Source organism: Meriones unguiculatus, chromosome X (assembly GCF_030254825.1).
Source record: "Meriones unguiculatus strain TT.TT164.6M chromosome X, Bangor_MerUng_6.1, whole genome shotgun sequence".
Classification (NCBI taxonomy): domain Eukaryota; kingdom Metazoa; phylum Chordata; class Mammalia; order Rodentia; family Muridae; genus Meriones; species Meriones unguiculatus.
The window spans coordinates 14,840,752-14,868,583 of NC_083369.1; positions in this window are offsets into that span (position 1 = coordinate 14,840,752).

The window sequence follows — 27,832 nt, forward strand, 5'->3', positions numbered from 1 at the left end:
TTCTAGCCAACTGTTAAGTCCCAGCGAGAGACTGTATCTCTGAAAAGGACGTAGATGGCTCCTGAGGAACAACACCTGTGGTTTCATGCTGACCGCTACACACAAATGCACCTGCATATTCAGGTGCACCTGCACATATATGAATACACTCACATATGCATATGTGAACTTCCAAGTATACATGGACACATATGCACATGCTCACTTTTTGTTTCTCTCTGTTACACACAATAATTGTGATGACAGACTCATTTGCAGATTTAAAGCTTTGTAATTTAGGAGTCTGCCAAGCTAGATGTAGTGTGATTATTCCTTTCCTTGGGTGACTCTGGGACCTTAGGGAACCTACCTTAGTAAGTGGGTTAGGTAAGGTCACAATTCCTGAGCACAAAAGGAGAAGTCAGGAAGATGCTAATTGGCACATTAGTCTGAAGAAGCAGATGTCTGAGGAAGCCGAGCATGACTGACAATGGAGAAGGGCCTGAAGTAAGTGGGGGTATGTTCTGGTGGGAACCTCACTCACTTTGCCAGTCCTTTATGACCCATGGGATCCTTGCTTTTTAGGGATGATCACCTAAACTAAGGTGATCTGAAGGGATCCACAGAGCAATGCTGTGTGAACCTAGGAATTTGCTAAGCTATTATCTAAGAAAGAATTTTTTTTTTCATTTGGATGAGGGACTGACTCATTTGTGGAGGAACCTGGATCTTGGAGATGTGTGGTGTGGCCTGACCTTCTAGGGTCAGCATGACTTGCTCAGGGTCAGTCCTCCCACTCTAATTGAGATGTTTGCTGCAGGTAAAAGAAACAGCTGCTGCTGTCCAGAGTAAAATAGGCACAAAGAAACCTGCTGCTCATTCTGTCTCCCTGCTTCCCAGAAATGTTTGAAGCCCAGCCTTGGAGCTGGTATGTACTTTTAATTAGTTCAAGAACTGGCATCGCTTGCCTCATAGTAAAAGTGTCATGAAATTACTGTAAAGTTGCATGAGTTTGGGCCATAAATCTTATTCACTTCAGCTACATCTCATACCTTAATTCACTGGAGTATAAAATGCCATTTACACTAGCTCTTAGTTCACTTAATCATAATTAAATGACCTCAGAGGGCAGTAATTCGTTGAGGCCTTGGCTTTGATGTGACATAAATAACAAACTTGCTTTGCCATGTGGATGGGTTCCTCCACACTTTTACGTTGACCACAGACCTCGTGGAGCATATAATGCTGGCTTTTTGGGGTGGGCATGTGCTCTGGTTACACGGAACATCTGGGACACAGATGTGCTTAAGGGGACCATCCCCTTCGGAGTTTTTTGCACCATCTTCAGGCCCTTTCTTGATTCTTTCAGTTCTCCAAAGGAAGAGTTCTGTTGAGCCTAGGGAAGAGGTGACACAGGATCATCCTCCAGTAGTTTCTCATCATTGTGTTGTTCTTTACCTTAACAGATTCCCTCAAAGGGGTCAGTTGCGAAAAGGACTTTGGGACTTCATGTCCAGATATACAGTTCCCCAAAGTCATGTATTCAATATATGACTTGTCTCCCAGGATCCAGATCCTCAAGATCATCATCTCCGGAACCATTGCCACTTGGTCACACCATTTGACTTTATAAAGCCTTGTTGTCTTCCCAACCAAATGGCTTCCTCTTATCTTATCCATCATCATCATCTGTGGTACTATCATTTTCTTGGGTTCCTAAATTCTAATACTAAAAGCTTATATAGGCAGAGTAAATATTGGTGAATCCCCAAGATGTTCACATGCAAAGGGAAATTAAAGCTTCAGGTAGAATTAACATTGCCTATCAACTATTTAATGTTGAAGTGTTTCATATATAGCTCAGTGGCTGAGCAATTTCTTGTCATGCACAGGCTCTGGTTCTATCTTCTGCACTGCTAACTAACTAAAGTTGCTTATTGTTTAAAATAGGAAAAGTATCTTGGGGAAAAAGGAGAGAAGAGGGAAGGAGAGAGAGAGTGAGATAGTGGAGAGAGAGTGTACTATGTAAGAGAGATGTGAGGTTTCTGAGTTTGAAAGAGGAAGATGATTGTAATTCTAAGGCTCTGGAAGCTGATCAAGAAGGGCCAGCCTGAGGTACACAGGGAGTGAAAGTCTAGCCTGAGTTACAGACTCAGACCCTGTCTCAAAAAAATGTGGAGGACAAGAAAGTAAAATACAGGCAGTGACTGTGATAAAAGGACATTATATGCTTGTATGGAAATGACATAATGAAACACCTTACTTTATAAAAATAAAAAAACAGAAAACAAATAAAAAAATAAAAAAAATTATTGTGCCACATATGAAAGACATGAGGCTCACCACTCTGCAAAGGAGAGGCCACACTGAGGGAGAGACAGACCTGCAGACAAATAAAAAACCCTGAAATATAGCTGGTCCCAAGTAGTTTGGATAAAAGGTACACAATCTGTATTTTTCAAGTTAATTCCATTTGTGTAGATTTTCATGAGGTTATTATTATTTTTTTAACCTCTTGAAAAAAATACTTCCTGCTTTAGAAATGTATTGTTTCTGGGCATGGTGGTACATGCTTGTAATTCCAGAACTTGGGGAGGCAGAGGCATGTAGATCTCCGTGAGTTAAAGTGCAGCCTGGTCTACAAAGTGAGTACAGGACAGCCAAGGCTACACAGAGAAACCCGTTTCAAAAGACCAAAACAAACAAACAAATAAAAAGAAAAAAAATTATTGTTTGCAAAACCGACACCAATACTTAATGGGTTGAAATATCAATTTACTGTTTCTTCTAGTATTGGACTGACTGAGCAATTCTTGGCTAGGCAATTCTTTTGCTTCAGTAACATTTGTTATTTTTTCCCCCTGTGGTCACAGTTCAGCTGGTAAGCATGAGGTCACTTGCAGTACCATACAGAATAGTTTCACTGATGTATAGATAACTCTGCCTATGCATCCTTGTCTCCTGTTCGAAGATCCCTGGCAACAGAGATCTTTTTACTGAGTCTATACTTTTACCTTTTTTTTTTTTTGACTGTCAGGTGACTAGAATTACACAGGACAGCTTTTGCAGACTAGCTTCTTTCACTTAGCAAGGAATGTGTTTCTCTTTCCCTTTTGTTGGCATTTGGTGGCATAAGCAGGCTAAAGATAGACCTAACTTTATCCTCGGGGCCAGTTCCCTCTTGGGATTTCCTTCAGGCATTGTGTTTGGAAGGCGTTTGAATAAATTTCATGAGTAACCCAGACAGGATGAGAAAATAAACAGACAATTGTGCCAGCCATTGCATGTATCTGGCTAAATTCTGAAAAACAGCTGTGGTAGATTGTTAAAGTAATTGTCCCTAATGAATCATGCCTCTTAGGATCTGCCTGCTTTAATGGTTCCCTCCCTCTTCAGCTCTTGGCTAAGTAACTTGATTTGGCCACTGAAACATTAACAAATGTGACACAAACAGAAGCTTGAAAAGCCCTTGTGAATTGGGGCTGTCCTCTTGCTTCTGGGAAGCCTGTGTGCCACATATGAAAGACATGAGGTTCGGCACTCTACAAAGGAGAGGCCACACTGAGGGAGAGACAGACCTGCTGACAGTCAGCATTGACTATCCCACTCATGAGTGAGGACATTCATCCATCTCCAGCTGAGCTAGTGCATTCCTATAGCCACTTGAGTGACCCAAGGCAGTGTAAACCAAATTCTTACCCATTTCCCAAGTGCCTGTGAGCATTATAGACTGGTTTTTCACTGCCACTAAATTTTCCTCTCTTTGAGACAATGTCTTGCCTAGACTTACCTTGAACCCACAGTCATTGCTTTAGCTTCTCAAGTACAGGCACACTCAGCTTCTAGGTTTTGAGGTAGTGTGTTAATACTGCAGTAACTGGTCACTGCAATAGCCATTTGCAGTACACATTTGAGTTACCTATTATGGGCTATTTCTTGAGACCAACATGCCTGTAAATGTGCTGCCAGGACTTGCCCAAGTATAAAGAGTGATTTAAACACACTGAAAGAACACAACAAAACATTATTTTGAAACTGAGAATAATCTTAAAGATATCTCAGGTGCATGAGTGTGTGTGTGTGTGTGTGTGTGTGTGTGTGTGTGTGTGTGTGGCTTTGAAACCCTGGGCCTCATGTATGCTAGGCCAGGGCCTCACCACTGAACTACACCACAGCCTCATCTCTGTTTTCACAGATGCATCTTAAAAAGCCCCATAGTATAAAGGGACAACTGGAGATTGCTTAGATTAGAGTAGAAGCTGGATGAGAAGCTAGGTTTCCTAATCCAGTTGATGGCCTTAATCACTCCCCAGGCTGTTTTGCTGTCTCCCATGCCGAGGGGGTTGGAAACCAGGAATTTGTGGGAAGTTAACTTCCTCTAGTGGCACTCAACATTTTTTATTCTTTACTTGTTTTTCAAAGGGTATAGAGCAAGATGTGAGGGTTGTGAGACAGCTGGGGGGACCTGGAGGGGCTGGGGATGATCAGCTGGGTTTACTGTGTTGAACCAGGAAGATCCAGTGCCAAGTGAAGCCTAGCTTTTGCTAGGAGGGAGGTCAGTGAAAAAAATAGTCTTGGAAGCTGAAAAGGAGGAATGTGAACATTTGAAAAAAATATCTACCTCATTGCTCAGCAAACTCTGAGACTACCCTCCACGCTGGTGGATAAAACCCAAACACTGGCAGATTTTCTTCTCATCACAGTCAGACCTGAGTACTCGAGATAACTTAATATACTGCAATAATGCAATTAAGCAGGCTCCTCAGGCCCAGCTTTCAGTCTAACTCACTTTAACAAATAGAATTTGGGTGACATCATGAAAAACAACATTCTTCTTGTGAGTGGATGTAGATTACAAGAAAAATGATCACATGGCTTAGCCTTGGCAAGTAGAGAGAAAGCACTAAATTTGGCTCTTAAGAAAATGTGTTCTATAAATGTTTGGTGCTAACACAAGTGACAGGGTTTGTTTAAAACCTTCTGAGTCTGTGTGTGTATGCAAATTCACCTTTGTATGTATGCATCTGCATATGGCTTCGACTTTGACCATCACTTCTAAATTCAATGTATAGATGACAGTCCCCTATGAATGCAACATTATATATGGTCTAAAACTAGTTCACATACAAATGGCAAAAACCAAGATTGAAAAGTGGGCATTGCTACAGCTGGGATACAAAGTCAATAAACTGTAATAAATAAAAAAATAAATTAAAAAAAGAAGCAACAACAACAACAACAACAGAAGATTAGGCTGAATTATAGTCCATGGCAGCTCAGTCTTCAAGTGGGTACCCTAGTAAGGGGAACAGGGACTGTCTCTAACATGAACTCAGTGGTTAGCTCTTTGATCACCTCCCCCTGAGGGGGAGGCAGCCTTGCCAGGCCACAGAGGAAGACAATGCACACAGTCCTGATGAGACCTGATAAGCTAGGGTATTATTGAAGGTGAGGAGGACCTCCCCTCTCAGTGGACTTGGAGAGGGGCATGGGAAGAGAAGAGGGAGGGAGGATGGGATTAGGAGGGGATGAGGGAGGGGGCTACAGCTAGGATACAAGGTGAATAAATTGTAATAAATAAATTATAAAAAAATAAAAAGAGTAGGTTGAAAAAAAAAGAAAAGAAAAGTAGGCATTGATGTATTCAAGGTCACACAACACATCTATGACAAAATCTAGCCAGAACATAAGTGTCCAGGGAGTGCCTCATCCTCCCTACTTCCCTTTTGCTCAACACTGGTTTGAAGTAAGTAGGAACCACCTCAGAGAACTTTAGCCATACCTCTATAAAAAGTTATCTTTTTCTGGTTGCAGCACACACCTGTAATCCCAGCCCACAGCAGGCTGAGACCAGCCTGGGCTACATAGGAAAAATGTGTCTCAAAAACTCCAAAAAGAACAGAATCAAACAAAACAAAACAAAACAAAAAATGTATTCTTTTATTTTTTTCTTTTCTTTTTCTTTTTTTGCTTCCAGTGGTAGCTTTTGTCTGTTTTCCTTGAAATAATGTCTTTCACCATAGCAACAAGGATTGTCTGGAACAGCCAGGCAGGACTTCCTGCCTGGAAGTGGAGGGAGGGAGATACCAATTCACGCATAAAACCTTTGGCCCCAAATTTACCCTGCCTACAAGATGTTCAGGGATAAAGATGGGGCAGAGATTTAGGCAATGTCCAACCAATGCTTGGCCCAACCTGAGACCCACCCCATTGGAGAGATCCAACCCCTGACACTATTAATGATACTCTGTTATGCTCGCAGACAGGAGCCTAGCATAACTGTCCTCTGAGAGGCTCCACCCAGCAGATGATGGAAACAAATGCTGAAACCCACAGCCAAACATTAGGTGGAGCTCAGGGAGTCCTGTGGAAGAGTGAGAGGAAGGATAGAAGGTCCCAGAGGGAATATAACTTCACAAGAAGACCAACAAAGTCAACTAACCAAGGACCATAGGGTCTCATAGAGACTGGACTACCAACCAAACTGCATGCATGAACCCTATACACATGAGGCTGGTGGCAGTTTGGTCTCTATGAGGGTTCCTTAACAATTAGAGTGGGGACTGTCTGTGACATGGACTCTTTTGTTTGTTTGTTTGTTTTTTAATTCTTTATTAATTACACTTTATTCACTTTGTATCCCTCCCGGTGGTTCCCTCCCTCCTCCTGTCCCAATCCCTTCCTTCCTCCACCCTCTGCATGCATGCCCTTCCCCAAGTCCACTGATAGGGGAGGTCTTCTTTTCCTTCCTTCTGATCCTAGTCAATTAGGTCTCATCAGGAGTGGCTGCATTGTTTTCTTCTGTGGCCTGGTAAGGCTGCTTCCCCCATCAGGGGGAGGTAATTAAAGAGCAGGCAGAGAATTCTCAATAGAGGAATATCAAATGGCAGAGAAACACTTAAAGAAATGCTCAACCTCATTAGCCATCAGGGAAATGCAAATCAAAATGACCCTAAGATTTCACCTTACACCCATCAGAATGGCTAAGATAAAAAACTCAAGAGACAACACATGATGGAGAGGTTGTGGAGAAAGGGGAACCCTCCTCCACTGCTGGTGGGAATGTAAACTTGTACAACCACTCTGGAAATCAATCTGGTGCTTTCTCAGACAACTAGGAATAGCACTTCCTCAAGATCCAGCTATAGCATTCCTAGGCATATACCCAAAAGAGGCTCAAGTACACAATAAGGACATTTGCTCAACCAAGTTTGTAGCAACCTTATTTGTAATAGCCAGAAGCTGGAAAAAACCCAGATGCCCCTCAGTGCAGGAATGGATGCAAAAATTGTGGTATATCTACACAATGGAATATTACTCAACAATAAAAAAGAAGGAAATCATGAAATTTGCAGGTAAATAGTAGGATCTGGAAAAAGATCATCCTAAGTGAGCTATCTCAGAAGCAGAAAGATGCACACGGTATATACTCACTCATATAGACATATATAGGATAAACCTACTAAAATCTGTACACCTAAAGAAACTAATCAAGAGGGAGGACTCTTGCTAAAATGCTCAATTCCTATCCAGAAAGCAAAGAGGATGGACATCAGAAGAAGGAGAAAAGAGGGAACAAGTCAGGAGACTGACACAGAGGACCTCTGAAAGGCTCTGCCCTGCAGACTATCAATGCAGATGCTGAGGCTTATGGGCAACCTTTGGGCAGAGTGCAGGGAATCTTAGGAAAGAAGTGGGAAACAGTAAGATCTGGAGAGGACAGGAACTCCACAAGGAGAGCAACAGAACCAAAAAATCTGGTCACAGGGGTCTTTCCTGAAACTGCTATTCCAACCAAGGACCATGCATGGAGATAACCTAAGACCCTGCACAGATGTAGCCCATGGCAGTTCAGTATCCAAGTGGGTTCCATTGTAATAGGAACAAGGACTGTCTTTGACATGGACTCTTGTTGCCTGCTTTTGGATAATTTTCTCCTAGCTGGGATGCCTTAATGGGCCTCAGTGGAAGAGGATGCACTTAGTCCTGATATGAGGTGATATATTGGGGAGGTTCCCTTTTTCTGAGGAGAAGGGGAGGGGGAAAAGGTAAAGAGGATAGGAGGATGTGTCCAGGAAGATAGGAGGTTGGTGGATGTGATCAGGATGTAAAGTGAATAAATCAAAAAAACTTAAAAAAGGATTGTCTGGAGCCCAAAGTTAGCTTGCACTTAGCTGAAAAAGCTTCTACTACCTAGTAGAGGCTGCAGGTTGGCAGTGCAACAGTCTGTGTTTGGTACAAAAGGTCATGTGATGACAGGACCCAAATATAATCATTTGCTTTGACAGAGGCAGAAAGGGACTTTGATGTGACTACTGGGCCTGATTTATTAACTTCCAACATTATGGCTGGTACTTTGGCCTATGGAAGAATACAGCCTTCAGCATCTGGCTGTCCAAGTCAAATTCTACCTGGTCCACTTGCTAGAGATGAGATCTTGGACAAGTCAGGTCAATGACCTGAGTCTTGTCTTCATCATATAGTAACTAAAATGGAATAACAGTACTGACCTTGTACAATAGTGTTACAATATCAATAATAATGATATTATTGTTAATATTAATATTGGCTTTGTGAGACAGAGTCTCATATAGCCTTGAATTTGCTATGTAGCTAATGATCTTGATTTCCTGATCCTCAGGCTTCTATATTGTAAGTGCTGGGATTATGGGCCCATGCTACCAGGCCCAGCTTTTATTTATTTATTTTTATGAATCTATTTTCTGACAGTTTTATACATGTCTGTAATATCTTCTGATTACACTCATCTTTCCACCCTCTTTTATCTGCCTCCTATTCCCACCAACCATATCTTTTGAGACAGTCTTACTATGTAGCTCAGGCTGGCTATGACCTTGTGATCCTTCTGCCTCTGACTTCTGAGTGCAAGGATTACAGGTACCCTTTCTCAAAAAAAAAAACTAAATCAAAACCCAAACCAGCCTAAACTCTTAAATCAAAAACCCCAACCCACAAAATAAAAATCCTCAAACTAAATATACATAAACTGCCTGGCATCTAGTTGGAATAAAATCCTCTACCTGTTGTGTGGAATGGAAAGATGAAGAGACAGCCATTGATTTTATGTACTATTATTTGAGTACATAGTTCAACTCCTTTTAAGCTAAATCTTCTTTAAAAAATCTTTTATCTATGGAAAATATTACTCATTACTTGGGTAATATCTTTCATTCAATTTTTATTTTTAATTTATTTTCTTCTCGTTTTCCATGGTGCTATGTATTGAATTCTGGACAGCATGCTTCCCTTCTTCTGCACTAACCTTGCCATCTCACAAAGGAGGCATTTTTAGGCACGCAGAGGTATTGAAACTGCTCTTGGGAGCCTCTGCCATCAGGTGAGTCTATCATCAATAGGAATTTTGTTGCCATGTCTTCTTTCTTCCAGGTGTGCTAAACGATTTTGGTGGTTGTCGTGGTGGTGACAGGGGTAGGGCACAAAAGATATAGTAGAGGCCTTACCAATGCCAAGCAATGAGAGACAGAGGCTCATTATATGAAGCATGTTGATAAAACCTAAGATATAAAGAGCAGAGCGTTGTTAGAGTTGTCTCTCTTTGGTCTTGGTTACCACTATTAAAGACCCAAATCTTTTCTAAGGTGACTTGCAGCCTCAGGCAGTAGGGTGCTAGTAATAGATACCTGCTTTTGGCATAGAAATGTTGTTTTCATGGCCTCCTGGCTCTAAACATATAATCTAAAGTGGAAAGCACACAGTGCCTGACAAAAGGCCACAGAAAGGGTATGGGGACTGAGATACTGGGGACCTCATAAAAATTAGAAATTAGAAGTTGGGTGTGGTAGCTTATGCCTGTCATCCCAGCACTTGGGAGGCAGTAGCAGGTAGATCTCTGTGATCTATGTGATGCCAGCCTGGTCTATAGAGGAGTTCCAGGACAGCCAGAGCTGTATAGTGAGACCCTGTCTTGAAATAAGCAAGCAAGCAAAAAAAAAAAAAAAAAAAAAAAAAAAGAATTTGAAATTAGAGGATGTTTCAAACAGTGTATGCCGGGGAGGTGGTGGGGAGTGAGGTAAAGGTATTTTAGTCTGAATAGAAAATACTGAGTAATAGCACAGGCAGAACTTATGATCTTGCATGGAAAGCTGGCCTTATTCACTTTGATAGTTTAGGAATAAGGAAACTTCAGTAGGACCATACACAACTTCACTAAGTCTTTTCCTGAGGTTGGCAATCTGTTCTAGTTCTAAGCATTGTGCAAAGTACATGACGCCACCTATCTCAAACCACCAATGACCTCTCTTTATATTTATCAGATCCACATTCCATACTATGATGTTAAAAAGAATTTGCAGATACTATTTGTAGCACTTTTGTATATGTTCTTTGAGAAGAGATACCAAGGGCCTAGAGTTAGATTCTAGGAAGTGCTGACTGAAAAAATCAGATGGTTATGTTCAGCGTGTTTAGACTTGATTAGCTGTTTGGCCTAGAGACTTGTCTCAGTGGTTAAGACGACTTGTTGTTCTAGCAGAGGACCCAGGTTTAGTTCCCAGAATCCATATGGTCGGTCACCACCAAGTTCTAGGGGGATCTGATGCCATTTTCTGACTTCCATGGGCACCAGGCACACACATGGTACACATACATATATGCATGCATACATACATACCGGCAAAATATTTATACACATAAGGTTAAGTAAATGAATCTGAAAAAAATTTAGACTTGAATAGCAAGCTGATGGCTTGTGATGGGAGCCATCCTGCCAAAGGGAATCACCTGCCAAAGCCCAGGTGTGATTATGAGACTTAAGGACAAGGTGAATACTTTAGCCAAGGTGTGCACTGATTTTTTTTTGCCCACAATATCTGTATGGACACAGACAAGAAATGTATAGTAGCACATTACACGATTCATATATCACTCCAAAAGATAGCTAATTCAAGTTTTGTATCAGCCTGAAGCAACAATTAAGTGTATCACTGGATTTGGTCCTTTTTCAGTCATCACTTTTTTTTGTTCTTTGAGAAAAAGGTCTTGTCCTGTAGCTTTATCTGGCCCAGCACTCTTGATCTTTCTGCCTCAGTCTCTCAAGTGCTGGAACTATGGATATGTGTCATCATGCCCAGGCTCCCGAGTCACATTTTTCTCAGTCCTTTGAAAAATTTATACAATCAAATTTTACCATAGTTAGCATTTTCCCTCACTTCTCTCAGATCCATCTCCTCTTCTCAATCCACCCAATTTAGTGTCTTCTTCTTCTTCTTCTTCTTCTTCTTCTTCTTCTTCTTCTTCTTCTTCTTCTTCTTCTTCTTCTTCTTCTTCTTCTTCTTCTTCACCATCTACTGCAGATATAAGCTTCTCTGATGAGGGTTGAGAGATGAACTAATCTATGGGCATTAGTATTATGTCCATTTTACAGGTTTTCCCCTAGGGCCTATCACCTGTTAGGCACAGGTTATTGGCTCCAGTAACAGAGCCCAGTATGGGCTTCAGGTTGTGCATTGGACCTTAAATCCAATCATAAAGTGATTGGTTGTTTCCATAATATTCTTGCCACTATTGCACCAGTGAACATGTCTTACTATATTGGTCATTAATGTAGCTTTCACGTTCACATCTGGGTAAATCCTGTGATTCATTTTCTCCTCTGGTAGCATGCATAATACTTTTTAGTAGTATGAAAGCTACCCATTAGAGATGAAGCTTCCAGGCCAGTACCAATGTGATAGCTCCATGTTTCATGACTGAGGTATGTGGTGACTTCAGCAATAACATCTTGCTGTCAAGTTCTGAAGAGTGACCCAGAACATTGACAATAACCTCTGATGTTTAGGGTGATATATGAGACCTCATTGGCCAACAAATCCAAAAGAGGAAACAACTCTAAAAGGGCCCTGATTTATTAGCATGTGGTATCTAGCAGAGGCATTGTTGCTTGATTATAGGGTAACTTTAAACACTCTTTTTATGTGTATATGCATATATTTTAGGAAGCTTTAATCCACATTTCAATCAATGGCATGGATGGAAAATGATTTGGCCAAATTGTGGATAACAGAGGGCTGGGAGGAAGAGCTAATGGTAGATTGCAGAATGAAGACATAGAAAGAATTCTGGACAGACTGGACTAACAAGTCAAAAGAAACAAAATGACATTAAATATGAAGCAAATGGGTGTTGGTTTTACAGCAGCAAAAGCCTGCGACAGTGAGCTTTAACTGGATTGCAGTTCTTATAACTAAGACTTGAGAGTTATAGTTGACAACAGAGTTAGTAGGAGCCAAAGCTTTGATGTGACTGTTAAAGCTGCCAGGAAAGTCATCTGCTTTGTTGGTATGCAGATCAAAAGAAAGGTTAACCCCAGAATATGCTGGACTTCTGACCCTGACTTCTGGGACATTTGCTTCCTTGTTTCCTATTGTTTTTAATTGAATTTAGGAATTCATTCTCAGTGTCTCAGCTTTTTGAGACAAGGTTTCTCTGTGTAGCCCTGGCTGTACTGAAACTCACTCTGTAGACCAGGCTGACCTCAAACTCACAGAGATCCTTCTGCCTCCCAAGTGCTGGGATTAAAGGTGTGTGCCACTATGCTTGGCTGCACTTCGAAACTATTAATAGGCCTTTTGAGTGCTAGTCTGCTCCAAGTCTTCTCTTTTCACTCTGCATTTGTGGTGGGATGTGCCCATTCATTTCCATAGCTATGGTGTGGGCTCTTGAACCTTTTGTTCATTTTTGCATAATCATTGTCACTGTTCTATTCTAGGCTGTTATAATCTCTCACCCAGATTGCCTCTTAAACCATTTTTCATTCTGTTCCAGGATCAGTACCTTTACTCTGTTTGCAACACTGATGCTATATTTCTACACTGGAGACCAGATTCTTTCTCTTCTCTTGGTGATTCCTAAATAGCTAAATTCAATTTTTTTCTTTTTTTGAGACATGGTTTCTCTGTGTAGTCTTGGCTTTCCTGGAACTCACTTGTAGACCAGGCTGGCCTCAAATTTAGACCAATCTGCCTGCCTCTGCCTCTCAAATGTTGGGATTAAAGGCATATACCACCAGGACTGGACCTAAATTCAAAATCTTTAACCTGGCCTACAAGGGCTCTCACAATCTGGAGTTTGACATTCATTTTCTAATATCTCTCTGTCTTCTTCCTTCCTTCCTTCCTTCCTTCCTTCCTTCCTTCCTTCCTTCCTTCCTTCCTTCCTTCCTTCCTTCCTTCCATTGCTCTCTTACCAGTGCAAGTTAAAACTCATGATCTTTTTGAGTGCTGACATTACAGCTGTACACCGCCATGCTCAGTCTAATACAACCTCCCATATTTTTCTAGGAGTTCTACACCATAATCAGCATCTACTGAGTACTGGAGCCTGGGTTACAGTGCTGTTCTTTTCAGTGTGGTGATTGCTGGCACTTAGCTCAGTGCTTCACTTGCATTTTTTTTCCCTGTGTTTGTGGCCTTTCTAACGTTTTTCTCCTAGTCTGGGTCCACCCCTTCTGTCATTTCTGTCTGCTGAACTCCAACTCATTCTTCAAACTCAGAGCTTATGCCAGGTCCACTGGGAAGTTGGCTGTAGTCTCCCTTTTGAGTAGTATTTTTCCTTTTAATTCCTGAACTCTTTGATTGCATTTCTCATTATTTAATTCTCCCTGGCTGGTATCTGTGAGTGACACACACACACACACACACACACACACACACACACACAATTAGTTGGTCCTTGATTTTTAAAGATATATTGTCCTTCTAGGTAAGTGTTTGTCTGAGGACAGCAGTTCATGTGGTGTCTGCACCTGAGAGAATGGGAGCCTATCCTTCATTAGGGATCATTCTATCTTGCCCTGGTTTTGGGACCCAGCAGGCTGGATAAAAAGCCTGAGATCTGCCAAGATGCTCTTCTTCAATACTAACTAAACTGTTCAGCAGGGGAATGTTCCTGGAGAAAGGAATTTGATCAATGCAATAAAGTCCCAGCAAGGAAAGCATGCTAATGGGAATTTTCAGCAGTGAGGGGCTGGATTCCACTCTCTGGGGAATGCCAAACTTCTCGGGAGTCTATTTTAGGGAGGAGAAAAGATGGAGAAGGACACACATTTATATAGATGAGAACCTTTCTACTCCCTATGATCTTTTTGGCTGCCAGTGAGCTCCTGGCAAGCTACACAGTACAGTTCTCCTAATATTCTGTGAAGGTAAGGCTTTGGGGCCAAGAAACCTGGGGAAGTCTACAGTCTGTTTGGTGTTACATGGAACATCCTTTCTCTCACACACATGTACAGTTACCTCTCCCAACTTCCCCTTGGAAAATTGTGATTAGCACCCTTATTTCATTGGTCATCTCCCCACCTCCAAGTACTGAAATATTTGAGACGATTTTACCTTTATCCCCCCAAAAAGATGTTGAAGACATCTATGATTGAAGTATTGATGGTTGTTGAAGTTTAGTTCTTTCTGGGAGACATGATATTCTTCAGGGAGAATGATTCAGACTGCAGAGTGAAAGGTAATGACTTGGGAGTTTTCCTCAGAAATGGATACGGATTTATTGTATCTTCTGATTGGAAGCACTAAGAAAATAAACTATTTTTAAATAAAAAGGAAACAAAATAAAATATTAAAATCTTACCACTCAGAGAAAATAATCACTAAGTTCCTCTTGGATACCTCTTTTTACATAAACATAAACACACATAATTTCATGCAAACAAGATGATAATAAATATGCTATCAGTATTAAACTCCATAAGAGAAAGGTAATAGTCCTTTTTTCCATTTTTTCCCCAGTGTCTAGAACTGTGTCTGGTAGATAACAGATGCTCAGTAAATACGTAATAAATGAAGTAAAAACTAAATTGCTCTTAATTTGAAATATGCTTAAAAAGCCTGATAATTTATCTTTCCATATATATACACACACATATATATAAATTTGGTAGAAATGATCTGCTTTCATTCATTCAAATGTATACTAGTTTACTTAACCAGCTCTCTATTGGTTACATCTAAGTTATTTCTAAATTTTTGCCTTCACATGTCATCCCGATGTATACTTTTTTACCTATAGCTTCTCTGATTTTCTTGTCCTTAGGCTAATAATCCTCAAATAGGAATTACTGGATACAAGGATATGGGTATTTCAAATTGTAATTCATTATCAAACCACTTCAGAAACAGTGAGAAGTTTTTTTTTTTTTTTTTTTTTTTTTTTAATCAATTAGGTATCCTATCAGTTGCATGTTTGGAAAGTCAGACCCCAAACCATAGGGCTGTGTATGTAGAAAATTATTCAAGGCTATGTGTATAGGGCAGAGTTATGACAAAGGAAAGCTCCAGGCTAGGAAAGGATGTACAGGGGGCTACTGAAATGACCAGATCACTGGAATTCCTCATATTAAGTGAAGTTAACTCCATCCCTTTGCTACAACCACAAAGAATTAAGAAAAAAAAAAGGCGGGGGAGGGGGAGACTAAACTAACACTGTCAGCTCATCAAATCAGACAAAATGAGAGTATTAGCCATTAGTGAGGCTGTGGAAAACGTATTCTCTCTAATGTGCTCTGTGAGGATGAAAAGTGGTATGATTTGTCTGAACACACACGACAATTTTCAAAACTTTAAAGTAATTTTTTGTTGCTGTTGTTTAATCTTGCAATCTCAGCTGTAAATTGCATCCTCAGGAAACTATGAAAAATATGAAGAATTATTAAAGGCTAGTCAATAAATTATACTGGGGCAGCTTACCAATTTGTAAGAAAATGTATTTAGATTCCATTTTCTACCATCTAAGAAAAGGTCATAGAATTCAAGACACAGATATCAAAAGGTGAATTAGAGACTTGCAGGTTGATCTTCCTTCATTCCTTCATCCCTTCCTTCTTTCCTTTCTTTTCTTTATCTCTCTCTCTTTTTGAGACAGGGTTTCTGTGTGTAGCCTTGGCTGTCCTAGACTTGCTTTGTAGACTAAGCTGGCCTTGAACTTACAACGATCCACCTGCCTCTGCCTCCCTGAGTGCTGGCTGTTTCACTTTCCAAATGCTGGGATTACAGGTATGTACCATCATGCCCAGTTTGAATTATAGATGTTTTAAGAAACTATGAAATATTATTTCATATAATACTGTATTTTTGACTTTCTAAAGGCTCATACCTTATAGCACCTTCTTATTTCATAATGATCTCCGAGGATAATAAAAGTTTTCTTCCGCCTTCTTTATTTTGCTGTTTCAACTGATTAAAATAATTAAATATCGGAGCCTTTCTTTCAAGAATAGGGTATCAGCTGATGAGATTTCTCCAATCACCTGGCAGGGTTCTTGGAATCAAGATGTTTGGACTGCCATGTTGATGTCTGTGATTCGTGCTGATGCCAGAGAACACGTTTGATGTCAGTGATCCACGCTACAACCAGAGGACCAGGTTGTCACGCTACAACCAGAGGACCAGGTTGTTGTCTGTGGTCCATGCTGCCCCTGGCAACCAAGTTGATGCCCATGCAGCTAGTGGCCGGTTGATATCTGGCATCCAAGCTGCCTCTAAAAACCCCACTGAAGTGCATGACCTGTGCTGCTGCCCCAAAGCATGTTGAGGTACATGATTCGTGCTATTGACCAGAACAACGTGCAAGTCTGGGTTGATGCCAGCTTCTATGGAATAGGAAGCTTCTTTTGCAGTTGTATCTATGACTGTAGACTCATAACTGAGAAAGAGAGAAGCTAAAGGTTTCTGCAACAACCTCCCCCCACCAAACAAGCAAGTAAGCAAGCAAGAAACAAACAGTCCAGATACAAAGTTATTGAAGAGAGTCCTTAAAAACTGGGATAAACATCTGAAGTGTAGTTCTAGAATCTGGTGGTGGTGTTGGGTATTGGGGAAGGACTCAGTTTTCTTTAAGGGGCTGGCCACTGGGAGTTTATGTTTTTAATTTAATTTTTTTATTTATTCATTTTATATCCCAGTCATAGACCCCTCTCTCCTCTCCTCCCACTCCCACTCTCCCTTCCTGTTTCCTGTACTCCTTAGGGAAGCAGAGCCGCCACCCCCACCCCAGCATATCAAGTTGTATTAGGACTGAGTGAATCCTCTTCCTCAGTTGCCTGGCAAGGTATCCTGCCAGGGGAAAGTGTTTGAAAAGCAGGCAACAGAGTTCATGCCAGAGTCAGCCGCCTTTCCCCTTACTAGGAACCGCGTATGAGAACTGAGCTGCTTATTTGGCTTGCAAATGTGTAGGCGGCTTAGGTCCAGTCCATGTATGGTCTTTGGTTGGTGCTTCCGTCTCCAAAGGCACCCCCCTGATCCCTCGTTAATTGGCTCTGTTGGTCTTCTTGTAGAGCTCTCGTCTCCTCCGGGTCCTTCCATCCTTTCCCCAACTCTTCCACAAGGTTCCCTGCGCTCTACCCAATGATTGGTTGTTGAGTCTCTGTATCTATTTCCATCAGGTGCTGGGTGGACCTACTCAGAGGACAGCTATGCTAGGCTCCTATCTGGGAGTTTTATAATGTTCCAAAGAATATTGGCAACACAAAACGGTATTTTTTGAGGGTGGGAGAGGGTATAAGGGTGGGAGGGTCCATCTGGGAGGAATGGGAAGCAAGTATGATTAAGGTGCATTATGTAAAATTTCTAAACAATTAATAAAAATATTATGTTGAGGAAATATGTTTAACCTGGCTGATGGTGATGATAGGAGGGGGTAGTTAGAAAATTTACGGAAGATTGCCATTTTTTTTCTCAGTGTGATTGATTTTTTAATTTTTTTTTTGAGAATTTCATTCAACGTATTTTGATCATATTCTTTCTTCTCCAACTCCTCCCAGATCCTCTCCTGCATTCCTATCCACTCAACTTAATGTTCCTCTTTTTGTTATTTTTAAAAATTTTTTAGGTTATAATATAATTACATCACTTCTCCATTTTTCTTTCTCCCTCCAAACTTTTTCATATACCCTTCTTTGCTTGCTTTCAAATCAAGGTCTCATAGTGGCTCAGCATCTGGGTGAGTTCCCTGGTTGCAGGGAGTGGGGGCTGTCTCTGATGTGAACTCAGTGGCTTGCTCTTTGATCACTTCCCCCTGATGGGGGGGCAGCCTTGCTAGGCCACTGAAGGTGCAGCCAGTCCTGGTGAGACCTGGTGGGCTGGGGTCAGATGGATGGACGGGGAGGAGGACTGCCCTTCGGTGGAGTGGGGGAGGGGAGGGAAGGGAGATAGGGTTGGAGGGACTAGGAAGGGGGCTTCAGATGGGATGTAAATTGAATGGATTATAATTAATAAAATGGAATAAAAAAAGAAAAATTCATGGTTTCCTTTTAAATTAACTGATATTACATGAATATATGAATATGTGTGTATACATATTATGATCTGTTCATTCTGTATGTTACTCATATGTATATTTTCAGGACTGACTATTTGGTATTGGATAATCAATTGGTGTGTTTGTCCCTGTGGAAGATTATTTCTGCTGCTCTCAGTATTCCTTAGTTGCCTTAGTTGTTTATATAGGGTTAAGGCTTTGGGGCTTTCTCCTATCTTCTTTGGCATGCCCATTGGTGTTACCCATGTTCATCTCTTGCTTAGGCAGTCATGTTGGTAAAAACTTACTAGGAGACACAGTCTTGCAGCAAACTTTCTGATTCTCTGGCTCTTGTGATCTTTCCTCACCTTCTTTAGCAATGTTCCCCGAGCCTTACGTACAGGACTTGTTTGTTTTATAGATGTATCCTTTTGGATTGGGTTCCATAATTTTGCATTTCATTGGTTGTGGTCTTCTGTAGTGGTCTCAGTCTGTTGCAAAAAGAAGTTTCCTTGATGAGAAGTGAAGACTATACTCATTTGTTGGTATAAGAATAAATGTTTGTGGATTGTAATTACAGGTCATACTGTTTTAATAAAGCGGTAGTTGTAGGTTCTCTTCCAGGACCCATGAGTTTGCTAGCCCTGGATTGTTGGCTAGGTTTCCAGTATCATGCATGATTTTTTTCTGATTGAGTGGGACATCAGTTCAATTAGAGAGTGGTTGGTTACCGCCAAGGTATGTGTGCCACTACTACATTCTTAGGGTTACTGTGTCATGCAGGTCATTGTAATTCATAGGCATCATAGCTGGTGGACTGTTGCTTGCTTCCCTCCTTTGAAAGCAGCATGGTGTCTTTTGGCACATCCAGATCAGTTCCAGCTAAGGGACATCTTGACCCTGTGTCTGAAATGCATGGTGTCTTCAGCAATGGAGACTTACCTTGCACCTCTGGGGGAAAACCAAGGGGAACAGCAATAGTCTGTAATACTCGACTTTTGACTGCATCTGCTTTCTTGGTACAAAAGAAAATCATATCATTGACAGTAAGTGAAAACAGAATAAATTTGAAATTTGAAGACAGAATAATGTAGAAAATATGTGTGAGTAAGAATAAATGGACTAAGTAAATGTAGCAAAATGCTGGACTGCCTCAAAGGTACTGATTCTAAACCTATTAGACTATGACTATTTCATAATGTCAATGTTCCTGGGGATGAAGAACATGACCTCACTATGAGACTATGTTAGCCTTGAGTTCACAGTCTTCCTGACTTACCCTACTTAGTACTTGGATTACAGGACTATACTACTGTGCTCAACTCTCATGGTTTGTATTTTGGACAATCCCAGGAAGTATTAAGAAAAACATCCTGATTCATTAAAGTCTTAGAATCCTAGAAGCCAAATATGGTGGCATATCTCTGTTGTTATAGCATTTGGGAGGCTGAGGCAAGAGGATTGCTGTGATTTTGAAGCCAGCCTGAGTTACAGGATTTTTTTTTTAAATTTTAATTTTTATTAATTATAATTTATTCACTTTGTATCTACTCTGTAGCTCCTTCCCTCCTCCCCTCTCAATCACACTCTCCCCCCCTTTCTCTACCCATGCCCCTCCCCCAGTCCACTGATAGGGTAGGTCTTCTTTTACTTCCTTCTGATCCTAGTCAATTAATTAGGTCTCATCAGGAGTGGCTGCATTGTCTTCCTCTGTGGCCTGGTAAGGCTGCTTCCCCCTCAGGGGGAGGTAATTAAAGAGCAGACCGATCATTTCATATCAGAGACAGTCCCTGTTCCCATTACTAGGGAACCCACTTGGACACTGAACTGCCATGGGCTACATCTATGCAGGGGTTCTAGGTTATCTCCATGAATGGTCCTTGGTTGGAGTATCAGTCTCAGAAAAGACCCCCGTGCCCAGATATTTTGGTTCTGTTGCTCTCCAGGTCTTACTATTTCCCACTTCTTTCATAAGTTTCTCTGCACTCTGCCCAAAGGTTGGCCATAAGTCTCAACATCTGCTTTGATACCCTGCAGGGTAGAGCCTTTCAGAGGCCCTCTGTGGCAGGCTCCTGTCCTGTTTCCAAGTTACAGGATTCTTATCTGTTCTTTCTCTTAAACACACACATACACACACACACATTACAGAGTCTGTTTTGTGTTGGCAAAGTACTTCTGAGCATGAGGCATGCCCTGGAATGTGGTTGATATAGTCACTGACACTCTGCTGGAGAAAACAGATTTTCCTTTGCTTACAGGAATCAATTGGAAATATCTTTTGGCTAGGGGTGGGACTTTGTGCTTGCTTTCCCTTCTTAGTAATGAGATTTTGTCTGGCTTGAGTTTGTGGTCCTGTGCTTGCTGTTACAGTCTCTGTGAGTTCATTTGTATACCAGCCCTGTTGTGTCTTGAAATTGCTATTTCATTGGAGTTATCCATCATCTCTGGCTTTTATAATCTTTCCACTCCCTTGTCTGTATAGATTTCTGGGCCCCTAGACTGTCATTTTCAGTATGGCACCTCCCTTTTAAAAATCTTTCTCTGTACGCAGGGTGTCTGGATCAGGGGCTTCTGTAGATCAATTTTCTTTGAAGAAATTTCCAGTGTCCCCTCAGAGTGAGGAAATGCTTTTTTTTTTTCCCCTCTGAACACAATACTATAAGGGGCCTCACAGCAATTATTTACATTTTGTATACACATGTGCAAACATGGAAAGATCCACAAAACATTAATAGTGAATATAGCATAGGAGGAGCTTTGGAGGGAGAATGTAAAAAATCTATTAATTTTGCTTTTTTTTCTTTTTTAAAATTCTTTATTAATTACACTTTATTCACTTTGTATCTCCCCTGTGGTTCCCTCCCTCCTCCCATCCCAATCCCTCCCTTCTTCCACCCTTCTTCTGCACGCATGCCCCTCCCCAAGTCCACTGATAGGGGAGGTCTTCTTTTCCTTCCTTCTGATCCTAGTCAATTAGGTCTCATCAGGAGTGGCTGCCTTGTCCTCTTCTGTGGCCTGGTAAGGCTGCTTCCCCCTCAGGGGGAGGTAATTAAAGAGCAGGCCACTCAGCTCATGTCAGAGATAGTCCCTGTTCCTATTACAATGGAACCCACTTGGATACTGAACTGCAATGAGCTACATCTGTGCAGGGGTCTTAGGTTATCTCCATGCATAGTCCTTGGTTGGATTATCAGTCTCAGGAAAGACCTCTGTGCTCAGATTTTTTGGTTCTGTTGCTCTCCTTGTGGAGTTCCTATCCTCTCCAGATCTTACTGTTTCCCACTTCTTTCCTAAGTTTCTCTGCACTCTGCCCAAAGGTTGCCCATAAGTCTCAGTATCTGCATTGATAGTCTGCAGGGCAGAGCTTTTCAGAGGTCCTCTGTGTCAGGCTCCTGACTTGTTCCCTCTTTTCTCCTTCTTCTGATGTCCATCCTCTTAGCCTTTCTGGATAGGAATTGAGCATTTTAGCAAGAGTTCTCCCTTTAAAAAAAACTTTGTATTTGAATTGTTTCAGGTACTATGCATTGTTTCTACCACTTAAATGGCAATACACCTCACAAAGTAAAATGAAAAACTCACAGCACCCTAAGCCTCCATATACTTAAAAAATAGTATAGGGCTAGTAGCATTGTTCAGTGGTAGAGCACGCTGCTAAAAACGTGCTAAACCATGTGATATCCAATCCCCAAACTGAGTGTAGGTTTAAGAGGCATCATTTATGCCTGAAAATTGGAAACTAATACAGATATATAACAATAAAGACTGATTAAATGTTTATACGGTAGACTATCATGTGCCTATTTCAATAATGTTTTAAAATACTTTTGTGTTTTGATCATGTGCAGCTCAGCCTGTCCTCAAACTTGTGATCCTCTGGCTCCCAACTCCAAAGTGCTAGGATTACCAGCCTGGTCCACTGTGCCAGGATTAAATACATTTTAGTCATATGGGGAAATGACAACAATTAATGTAGAGTAAAAACCACAGGATGGAAAATAGTGTCTGCACCATGACACCAAGACTATGATGGAGAGGTGCATGCATACAAAAAGCCATTTTGTGTTACATAGCAAATCTTCCCCAAACTAGTGACATAAAATACCAGTAGTAACATGACTGTCAGCACTGTGTGAGAGTCATCACAGGGCTGCCTGTGATGAGTCCAGTGGTCCTTCCTTGAGCCCCTCACAGAGTTGCAGCCACACAATGACTTCCTCACCCACATGTCTGGCAGTTGATGCTGCTTGCTCACTGGGAACTCAGCTGGAATGCTCACATATAGCCTCTCCATGTGGCCTGGGTTTTCCTCATAGCATGACAGCTGGGTTCCAAGAACAAGTGCCCCAAGAGAGTGAGTCGTGTGGAAGCAGTGCTGCTTTTATGACCTAGTACTGGAAGTCACACTGCATCACCTCCCCTGCATCCTCTCTGATGGACACATTTGTGAAGACCAGCTCATCTTTGTTCCAGAAGCTTGGAATGGGACCTGTCTCTGGACGGGGGTGGGTGGGTGGGTAAATGTCAAAGAATTTGTGAACTGGTTTTTAATACTACCACGCATGTTGGAATGTTTTCACTTACTGTTGAGATTAAGGTTTCAAATTAATTCTTCTTTTAGCAGTTGTCCAAATTATGTACAGAAAACATACATGACTTTTGAAACAAGAGAAGAAAATGGAGCCAAGTGCCATTGAATAGACAGAAGTACTAGGCAGAAGTTAAAGCCCTGAAGGTTAGTTCTGACGAAGTCACTGTGAACCTGGGGCAAGTTTCTCTCTTTTTCTGGGATTCTTTTATCCTGGCGTCCACAGTCACAGGTTTAGATGATGGGATCTCAAGGCTTCTTCAGCCTCTGGAGTTTTGAGCATGTGCTTCCCTTATGACACCCCTGGATTCTCCCTCTTATTCCCCATTGTCCTCCATGCACTCCTGTTCACCCTGTATGTTTTGGTGCTCCTTAGGGCTCCACGCTGAACCTAAGAACCTCATTTCTCATCAAGCTTCCCGTTTCTCTTGCTGTGTCTGCCCTGTAGTTCCACAGCTTAGGGTGAGTTTAAGTTCCCACTACTTTTCTATCCAGGACTCAGACTGTTGGAAATAAAAAGATCATAGTTATGAAGTTTAGAACCAATACAAATTTATGCTTTCCCGTTCTTAGCTAGGTTATCAACTGGGTAGTCCAGCAACCCATCTATATGTCCCTAGGCATCTCATTCTTAGATTTCTAAGTTTCTTTTCTCCCTCCCTCTCTTTCTTTCTTGTCTTTTCCTTCCCCACTTTTGAGAAGCTCTTATTGTGTTGCTTGTCTGACCTTGAACTCAGGATCTTTCTGCCTCACTCTTCACAGTAGATGGGATTATAGGTATAGGCAACCATACTAATCTAATTTTGTTTGCATAAACTATAGTTTGGAAGATACAAATTAGCACTGTAGTAGTTTAAAAATTATACTATTAGGTTAATAAAGTTTTTTTTTTCAATTCTAAAACTCTCCATCTAACTTTTTTTTCCAATTTCTCTTTTATTTTCTGTTTTATATATGAGTATATACCATGTTGTGTCTTTCTGGGTCTGTGTTACCTCACTCAGGATGATCTTTTTTAGTTCCCACTATTTGCCTACAAATTTCATGATTTTCTTGTTTTTAATTGTTGAGTAGTATTCTATTGTGTAAATGTATCACAATTTCTGTATCCATTCCTCAACTGTGGGACATCTAGGTTGATTCTAGATTCTGGCCATTCCAAATACCCAGCAGGGTATTGAAGCAGATGCTGAGATTCATAGCCAAACGTCGGACAGAGTGCAGGGAATCTTATGAGAGAAGGGAGAGATAGAAAGACTTGGAGGGGACAGGAGCTCCACAAAGAGAGCAACCGACCCCCCAAAAAATGTGGGCACATGGGTCTTTTCTGAGACTGTTACTCCAACCAAGGGCCATTCATGGAGACAACCTAGAAGCCCCGCACACAAGTAGGTCATGGCAGGTCAGTGTCCAAGTGGGTTCCCTATTAAGGGGAGCAGGGGCTATTTCTGACATGAACTCAATGGCTGGCGCTTTGAACACCTCCCCCTGAGGGGGGGTGCAGCCTTACTAAGCCACAGAGGAAGACAATGCATCCAGTCTTGGTGAGACCTGATAGGCAAGGGTCAGATGGAAGGGGGAGGAGGACCCCTATCATTGGACTTGGAGAAGAGCATGGGAGAAGATGAGGGAGGAAGGGTGGGATTGGGAGAGGATGAGGGAGGAGCTACAGCTGGGATACAAACCAAATAAAATGTAATTAATAAAAAACAAATAAATTAAAAAATAAAAATAATCTCAAAAAAAAGACAAGGTTTCTCTGTGTAGCCCTGGCTGTTCTGAAATTCACTATGTAGATCAGACTAGCCTCAAACCCAGAGATCTGCAGGCCTTTGCCTCCCAAGTGCTGGGATTAAAGACATGTACCACAACTGCTTGACACTTTTCTTATTTTAAAGTGGAGTCTCATTATGCTTTCCCAGTTAGTTATTTATTTCAACCCCTGTGCCTCCTCCTCTTGAATATCTTGGATTGTAGCTGTATATCATAACACCCAGGTTTACCCAAGATCTTAATTTTAAAGACATATTTGTTTAATTAATCAATTTTGCTTGTGCTTTTCGTCTCAAATCTAAGATTCTATGGTGAAATCTAAGAGTTTATGTCTTTAATTTTGATTTTAGGTTGTTGACAAAAAGTGAATTAACTTGTATGTTTGTTGAAGTTGATATCCATTTTTATTCATTTACATCAGAAAGCTAGCTTTGTCAGCACCATTTTCCCCCTCTACAAAGGGGAAAATTATTAATAATTAATCGGCCATATGTATACAAATTCACTTCTTGAATTTCAGGATTGTAGCATTGGTCTATATCAGGGTTTCTGAAAGCTTTTGCACTCATGATGCTTTTTGCTCAATAAATTAGTAAAGATGCCAGGTATATGGGTATATAAGGTAGATATAGAAATCAAACATTTACTGATTACAAATCATCAATTTCTTTACAGAAATTCTTTGGTACATATACAATTAATTTCACTATTAAGATAAAAGGAATTTTATGTATTATGAACATTGAGGTGCATATTTTTGCTTATTTGTACGTAAAGAATGAGATCTGGGCACAGAGAGGAAAACTGTGTGTTTGCCCTAAAAGCACTGGAATTCATAACGTACAACAGTCTTGAATCTGAGTGGAGGTGTTTCCGAACTCCTTTGCTGTTTTCGAAGGTTCTGAGACCATGTGCAGCTTGCAGTGCCCGATGGTGTGTGCAGAGGCAGGGCTGCAGGAAAGCAGTGCACTAGAGCACGGGTGAGCATTGCCAGAAATACCTTAGAGTCAGTAAATAGTTGACTTTATGTTAATAGTTGCTGTGGCGTTCATTAAACTTTTATTGTTGCCACTTTTTTTTTTCTCCTCATATTTTGTTATTCGAAGGAATCCACAGTTTAAAAGGCTGTGGTTTATATGTCTTCCTCTTTGCTATTTCCAACCTATTTTGAAAACTGCATCTATGGTGAGTTCTGTAAAGGTGTCATGAAATTCAGCAGTGAACCCATTCAGCCCTGGGCTTTTGTTTGTTTGGAGATCTTTTCTACTTCAGTCTCATTGCTTATTATTTATCCGATTGGGTGGTTAGTATTTTCTTGGTCCAATTTTGGTGGGTTACATTGAGGCTAGCAAGGTATCAATTTCTAGATTTTTCATTTTATTAGAACATAAGTTTTCATAATGATCCCCTCAGTTTTATTTATTTTTGTTGTACAATCACCTTTTTTTTAATTTCCATTTTTTAAAAAAAAAAGATTTATTTATTTTATGTGTATCTGTGTTTGCCTGTAAGTATGTCAGGGTGATGATGTTGGATCCCCTGGAACTGGAGTTACAGACAATAGTGAGCTGCCTTGTGAATGCTGGGAATTGAACCCGGGTCCTCTGGAAGAGCAGCCAGTGCTCTTAACCACTGAGCCATCTTTCCAGCCACTGTTACTTCGTTTTTATAATTTGAACATTTTCAAGTTTTTTAGTTAGTTTTTTTTTACTGTTATTTATCTTTTCAAAGGGCCAGCTCTTCGTTTCACTGATCTTTTGTGTTACTCATTTTAATTTCCAGTTTATTAATTTATGTCCTTGTCTTTACTGTTTGTTTTCCTCTGTTTTGCATTTGGCATGTTTTTCTAATACTTACTAGGTTAATTTTTGTTCTGTCTTTCAGTATTTAATTTAACTTATTAATATACTCTTCCTTGTCACAATTGCCTTCACTGCTCTGAGGTTCTGGGAAGCTGTGCTTCTTATTTTCACTCATTCTAGGAAAATTTGAATTTCCCCATTGATTTGTTCAGTGATCTCCTCACCATTCAAAACTATTTTTCTTAAGCTGGATGTGGTAGAGGCAAGCAGAGGCAGGCAGATCCCTGTAAGTTTGAGGCCAGACTGTTCTATATAGCACGTTCCCAGACACCCAAGGCCATGCAGTAAGATCCTGTTTCAAAGAAACAAACAATAGAAAAACCAAAAGGCATTTTTTGTATATGCTTGCATCATTTTTATGGTTTCTTTTGCTATCAAGTTCTAGTTTTATTCCATTATGATCTGATAAGATATAAGAAATTATTTCAATTTAAAAGATATTCATCAAGATAATTTAGAGCCCAGAATGTGATGTATTTTAAAGAAAATTTTGTGGCCCGTAGTGAAGACTGTGTGTTTCATGGCTAGTGGATGGAATCTTCTACAGTAGTCTTTTAAGTCCATTTGATGTATGGTATACTCTAACTCTGAAGTTACTTTGTTGATTTTGTTTGTTTGATGAAGGTGGGATATTACAGTCACACAGTGTGATTGTTTCTGGACCTATGTGCCCATTTGCATCCAGTAGTATTTATTTGATAAAGTAGGGTGAATCAAATGTCAGTGTATTGGTATTTGTTATCTTTATAGCTCTTTAATGGCTTCTTCTCTCACTAATATGTAGTGTGACCTTGTCCCTTCTGACTCATTTTGGCTTGAAGTTTGAGTAGTCAGGTGTATCTACTCAAGCTTGCTTTCAGGTTCTATTCCCTTACAACAACCTTTTAAGTCCTTTTATGTTCAGTCTGTGTATGCCATTGCCAATGAGGTGAGTTTATTGTAGGCCCCAGACACTTAAATATTGGTTTATAGTCTATTCAGCCAATATGTATCTTCTAATTGAAGAGTTAAGACTATTCAACTTCAGGCTTATTAGTGAAAAGTAGGCACTAATTTCTCCTTTCTTCATATTAATGTTTGCCTTGTTTATTGAGTTAACTATTTTTGATTCTTTCCAAGTTCTCACTTCAACCTATTGTATTGAGATTTATTTTCCACATTCTCATGCCTATGTGTATCTTTCTTCCTCTACCATGTATGACTTCTGCATGCTTGTTTTGTGATCATGAATTGCTTTATTTTATGCCTATCATGGAGAGCCTTCAAGTCGAAAGTACAAGTTTTCTAGCTGGCATCATGTTGTGTCAGGATTTATAATATATTATCCTTTGTTTTTTCTTGACTACAGGCTTTC